The following is a 6,455-nucleotide window of genomic DNA, read 5'->3' as shown; positions in this document are numbered from 1 at the left end:
AAGGGATAGAGAGGGAGGGGAGGAAGGAGAGAAGAACGGAGGGAGGAACAGAAGGAGGGAGAGATAAAGGAAGGAAGATCTGCCACACACACATGAGTATGAACACACACAGGCATATACACCAGCATTTTATTCATGCTGAATCTATATAAAGAGAAGGAAAGACACGAGTTAAAAATCATGAACCTGGGGCTGGGGAGGTGGCTTAGTGGTAGAGTGCTTGCCTAGCATGCATAAAGCCCTGGGTTTGATTCCTCAGTACCACATACACAGAAAAAGTAGAAGTAGTGCTGTAGTTCAAGTGGTAGAGTGCTAACCTTGAGCAAAAGAAGTTCAAGGACAGTGTCCAGGCCGTGAGTTTAAGCCCCAGGACTGGAAAAAAAGCACCTTAGCAGGAAGGCAATGGCATGGAGGCCCACAAGGTCTCTCTGACTCTTGTCTGTCTCTGGCTTAATCTCACTTTGCTCCTTCTCTTGGTCTCTGAGCTCCAGGCATAGGATCTCATTTGTTCTTTCCATCTTCATACTCCTCCCACAACAGAACTTTTTCAGGTAGAGATTCCTCCGCAGAGAATGCTTCCAACCTCCACATTCTGCTCATTCCAGATCTTCCCTCAACCATCAGCTGAACTATTTCCTTCATCTTTCAAAGAGCCTTTGCTAGAGCCCAAACCCAAGTGTGGTTTCTTCACCATTTGTTCTCACAAAGTCATATGCTTCTCTCACCTGCATGAGCCTTCCTTCTTAAGAAGTCTGTGCCTCTGCTCCCACTCGACAATCAGCTCCTCAAGGTCCAGGCCCATTCCTGTTTGTGGTCACCACTATATCCTCAATGTGTAGTCCAGTATACAACACATAGCAGACGCCCTGTAAATACCTGTAGCATGAAGGAATGCCTGTGATGTCCTCTCAGCCTTGATTAACTGTCCTTTCCCCATGACCTTGGGCTTCTTTTCTTCTCTTTGTTCTTGTGACATAGCTTTCATTGTATATTTGATGCTAGTTGTTACTCCATAAAGACCACGACTCTTTGAAGAGATGCCCGGGAGCCATTCATTTTTCTGTCCAAGGAATGCAGCTCAGAAACAAGTGCAGAATAAGTGATCCACTATGAAATGGAGGGAAAAAAGACAGAATGGTAGAAAATGGAAATGAATCGATCAGCTTCTTCATCTGATAAGCTGGTATACCAATGGAGACTCTGAATTAACGAAGTCAGTAGCCTTCAGGCCTGTGGCATCCGGATGTTCACACACAATGGCATTAGGATATGGGCTCTGCCTTTGGCTCCTTACTAAACTTTGCTTTGTCAGCCCCGTTCTTAGGCAGACTTTCTTCTTGTACTTCATAGCTGCTTCCAAAAGCTCCAGGTCCAAATCCTCTCACATTCAAATCCATTGTTGACCAATAGTTAAAACAAAAGTTCACAAATACAAGTCAGGTACCAGTGGCTCACGCCTTTAATCCTAGCTACTCAGAAGGCTGAGATCTGTGGGTCAAAATTCAAAGCCAGCTTGGGCAGGAAAGTCCATGAGACTCTTACCTCCAATTAACCGCCCAAAAGCCAGAAGTGGAGCTGTTGCTCAAGTGCTAGAGCACTAGCCTGAGCAAAAAAAAAAAAAAAAAGCTCACAGAGACAATACCTAGGCCCTGAGTTCAAGCCCCAGGACTGACACTTAGAAAAAAAAGTTCACAAATACAGTCCTCTTGAACCAATATAGTCTACCCTGAGCAGATCTTAGTGGTCTGGAAGAACTGATCTGTGATTGGTCAGGCCTAGGCTACCTGCCCCACCCCAGAAACAGGGATAGACTCAAACAGGCTGGACAGAAGCAGGGTGGGCTCGGTGATCAGCAAACAGGGCAATGGATGCTGGGCAAACAAAGCCCACCATATTTACACTGGCCAACCTCTGTGAACAAGTCTGTTCACTGATGCTCCTAACACTCTTATGAAACTGCCAGAAATGGTGCTCTAGGCTGAGTCCCACTTCCTGCATTTTGTAAGCAGAGTCTGGCTTTTCCCACCATCCTACTCTCCCCATACCAGCCCAGTGGCCTAGGAGGTGGAAAGCAGGAGACCCTTGGCTATAGAGAACTCAGCTGGAGAGGCTCCCAACCTCTCCCCACCAGCTCCTCACACAGGCAGCACTGGCCCCACAGAGAAGCACTTAGCCTGTCGCTGGCTTCCTGTCACTGACCTTCCCAGCACAATGTCATTGGCTTTGGCTCCCTGCCTGGCTTGTCTACTTTTTCCCCCTAGTTCCTAGAGAGGCACATAAGACCTTAAAAGGCCAGTAACCCTAGTGTCTCGAGCTCTGTCTCTTTGTTGGTTAGCAGTTCCTTTGCAGATTCAGGAAGTGATTTGTTGCTGTTGCTGAATTGGTGAGTGTATTCATGAGTAGACCGATAAACGAGTAGGATGGACTGGCAGATGATGGATGGATGGATGGATGGATGGATCAATGGATCAATGGATCAAACAGTAGAACACCAGACTTGAGTGAAAAAGCCAGGGAACAGTGTCCAGTCTATGAGTTCATCACACACACACACACACACACACACACACACACACAACAAACACTCACCCTTCTTCTATGGAGCATCCTAAATTCCATATTTTGTATAGATAGAAGACACCTTCCTTTGTTCTTTTTTTTACCAGTCCTGGAGCTTGAACTCATGGCCTGGGCACTGTCCCTGAGCTTCTTTTGCTCAAGGCTAGCCCTCTTGAGCCACAGAGCCACTTCTAGCTTTTTCTGTTTATGTGGTACTGAGGAATCAAACCCAGTGCTTCAGGTATGCTAGGTAAGCACCCTACCACTAAGCCACATTCCCAGCCCTTCCTTTGTTCTTGAATCCATTTGTTAGTCCTTCCTAATATGGCTAATTTTTATCAGGTACTCTTCACAACTCCATGGTTTGGCTGCCATGATTGTCTGAAATTTACAGTGAAAGAAACCAAGGCTCAGAGACAGTTATTTTTTCAAAAATATACAGCCAGTTGGTAATAGAGATAGATTATATCACAGGGCTCTGTACACACACACACACACACCTTGCTTACATCCACACCAACGTTCTCATAGTCCCTTGCATATGTCAATCCTTTGCTATTGCTCTGCCTGCAGTAGACTTGTCCCTCGTCCCTTCTATGTTACCTGATAGCAGAAAATGAGCCAGGCTATAGTCTGAGCAAATAAATCCCTGAATCTCAGTACCTTGTACAGCAAAAGATGTGCTTCTTGTTCACCAGACTGGTGTGGGAAAGATAGCTTTCCTCCATCCCATAGTGGACTCCAACAGGGAAGAGAGAGATAGAAGAGGAACACTGGCTATTAATTGCCTTTACCTGGATGGAACACATATCATTTCCAAATGTGGATACATTTGGAGAATATATCCAACCTCTATCCCCAAAGACCTACTTGGACACTGTCAAGGTTGAGAACAAGGAAAGGCTCAAGCAGCTCAGCCACTGGGTACCAATGGAAACAGTGAAAATGGCTAAAATCAGGACTGGTAGTAGAAGAGGAAAGAGGAAAGGACTGATTCACAGAGGACAAAGCTGTAAAACACAACGTTTGGGTGGTACCCCACTTCTATTGTTTTTGAATATTGCTCAGGGGACATGAGCCAATGCTGAACTTGGCTAAGACACGAAACTCTTTATTATCTAGGTTTGGAGCTGTTAATGACAGGATTTGACCTGAATTAAGTGAACAATATAATAAGAATAACAATCTTTGACTTTCCAAACTGCAAAGCTTATAAATCAGTACTTGCAGCAACCCTAATCTCATTTGACCTTCACAATAACCCCACAACGGAAATATGTGATCACCACTACATGGTGAGGAAACTTAGGGAAGGATGACGTAGTTCACCGAGATCACACAAAGTGGTATGTGTCTGCGTGCATCCCTCCACACCACTTTTCCAACCCATGCAGAGACCTCTTCTGCAGGTCAGCTGTCTCCCAGGCAAATTCTTACGGGAATGGATGTGAAAATGAGCACCCGTAGGATTTGGATTCCAAAAGTGGAGTATTCTGCACGTCAAGAAGGACACTGATGGTTCATGCCTGGAAACCTAACTATTCAGGAGTCTGAGATCCAAGGATCGCCAGTTCAAAGCCAGCCTGCACAGGAAAGTCTGTGAGACTCTTGTCTCCAAAAAGTCAGAAATGGAGCTGTGGCTTGAGTGGTAAAACACTAGTCTTGAAGGAAAAAGCTGAAAGCCAGTGCCCAGAGTTCAAGCCCTAATACCAGCCCTCTCCCACCCTATCCCACCCCCCAAAAAGAGGGGGCGAAAGGTGTTTAAGAGTGCAGGTATTATAAACAGACAGCCTGTTCAATCCCAGCTCTGCCAACTGCTCACTCCGTGGTAGTAGACCAATTAATCTATTATGGCTCATTTTCCTCTTTTGGAAAATAAGGACACTTAATCCATAAAGTTATGAGGAAGATTTAGATAGATAAAGAGTCTAAAATGCTTAGCACCATGTCTGGCTCAGGGCTGAAGCTTAATTAACATTGAATGATGCAGCTAAGAACCTTCTTGGAGACAAAAAGAGGTCACTGTCCCTTCCTTCCATGCCTTCCTTCCTCCCCAGGGTGGGATCGGGTCTCACTACTTTACACCTGGCCCCAGCTGAGAACAATCAGACCGCCTAACCCAGCTCCACGGCCCTAAGAAGAGAATGTTCCCTTCTGTGTCTTAGGAGCCGCATTGGCCACTGCCCCGAGCCCCAGACTTCCCCTCAGTTGTTGCTGCCACCAGAGCTCATGCCACACCACACCATGCCAAGGCTACAGTCAAGAGAGTTTCTTTGAGGATAATGGTTTTCAGAACAAAACATCAGCAAGCTGGGATGTAGCTCAGTGGTAGAGTGCTTACCTAGCAAATGTAACATCCTGGGTTTAGTCCCAATTACCATTTTTTTGGTTTTGGTTTTTTTTTTGGGGGGGTTGTTGTTTTGGGGGGCGAGGGGTTGGGGTTTTTTGTTGTTTTTTATTGTTGTTGTTTGCTTGCTTGTTTGTTGCAAGTCCTGGGGCTTAAACTCAGAGCCTGGGCTCTGTCCCTGAGATTCTTTTTCTCAAGACTAATGCTGTGCCACTTAAGCCACAGCACCACTTCTGGCTTTTTCTGAGTAGTTTTTAATGGCGATAGTAGTCTCACAGACTTTCCTGCCTGGGATGGCTTCAAACCATGATCCTCAGATCTCAGCCTCCTGAGTAGCTAGGATCACAGGTGTGAGCCACCAGTGCCCAGCTCCACAGTATATTTGTGTGTGTGTGTGTGTGTGTGTGTGTGTGTGTGTGTGTACGCGCACGCGCGCGCCAAGACTGGGGCTTGAACTCAGGGCATGGGCACTGTCCCTTAGAGCTTTTCCCGCTCAAGGCTGGCAGTCTACCACTTCCAGCTTTTTTGATAGTTAATAAAGGATAAGAGTTTCATAAGCTGGGCAGTGGTGGCTCACACCTATAATCCTAGCTACTCAGGAGGCTGAGAGCTGAAGACTGCAGTTCAAAGCCAGCTGGACACAAAAGTTGGTGAGATTCTTATCTCCAATGAACCACCAGAAAACCGGAAGTGGTGCTGTGGTCCCAAATGGTAGAGCTCTAGCCTTGAACATAATGAACTCAGAGATAGTGCCCAGACCCCAAGTTCAAGCCCCATACAGGCAAAAAAAAAAAAAAAAAGTTTCACAGACTTTCCTACAGCAGCTAGGATTGAAAAGTCGTGTGTCACCGCACCTGACTTCAAAATACATTAGAAGCATGTATGGAAGCCAGCAAGAAATGGAAGTGTGAGCAACAACATCATTAGCCATTAGGGAAATGCAAAGTAAAGCCACAGATATCCCACTTCACACTCACTAGGTCAGCTAGGAATCAAAAAGAGGCTTTACCCAGGCCCTGGTGGCTCATTGCTGTCACTCTAGCTACTTGGGAGGCAGAGATTAGAAGGATCACAATGTGAGGCCAGCCCAGGCCAAAAGATTCATAAGACCTCCCACCTCAATAGAAAAAGGTGGGCAGGGCAGTGTGTGTCTATCATTCCAGCTGTGGCAGGAGGTATAAATAGGAGGACTATGGTTCAGGTTGGAACTGACAAAAAGTGAGAACCTCTTTCAAAATTAACCAGCGTGAAAAGGGCTCGCAGCATGGTTCAAGCAGCAGCTGTACAATGGATGCAGCTATTTGGAAAATAGTCGGGCAGGTCCCCTGAAGGAGGAGAGGATTGTGGTTCAGGGATGCAAAATATCTTTATGAGACCACGAGACTATTCTAAAACTGCTTGTGGGCTGGGAAGGTGGCTCAGTGGTAGAGCACTTACTTTGCATGCTCAAGGCCCTGGGTTCGATTCCTTAGCACCACATAAGCAAAAAGAAAAAAGCCGGAAGTGGCGCTGTGGCTCAAGTGGTAGAGCGCTAGCTTTGAGCTGAAGA

The sequence above is a fragment of the Dipodomys ordii genome, unplaced genomic scaffold, assembly GCF_000151885.1.
Source record: "Dipodomys ordii isolate 6190 unplaced genomic scaffold, Dord_2.0 Scaffold117, whole genome shotgun sequence".
NCBI classification, from domain to species: domain Eukaryota; kingdom Metazoa; phylum Chordata; class Mammalia; order Rodentia; family Heteromyidae; genus Dipodomys; species Dipodomys ordii.
This window is presented reverse-complemented; position numbering follows the sequence as displayed.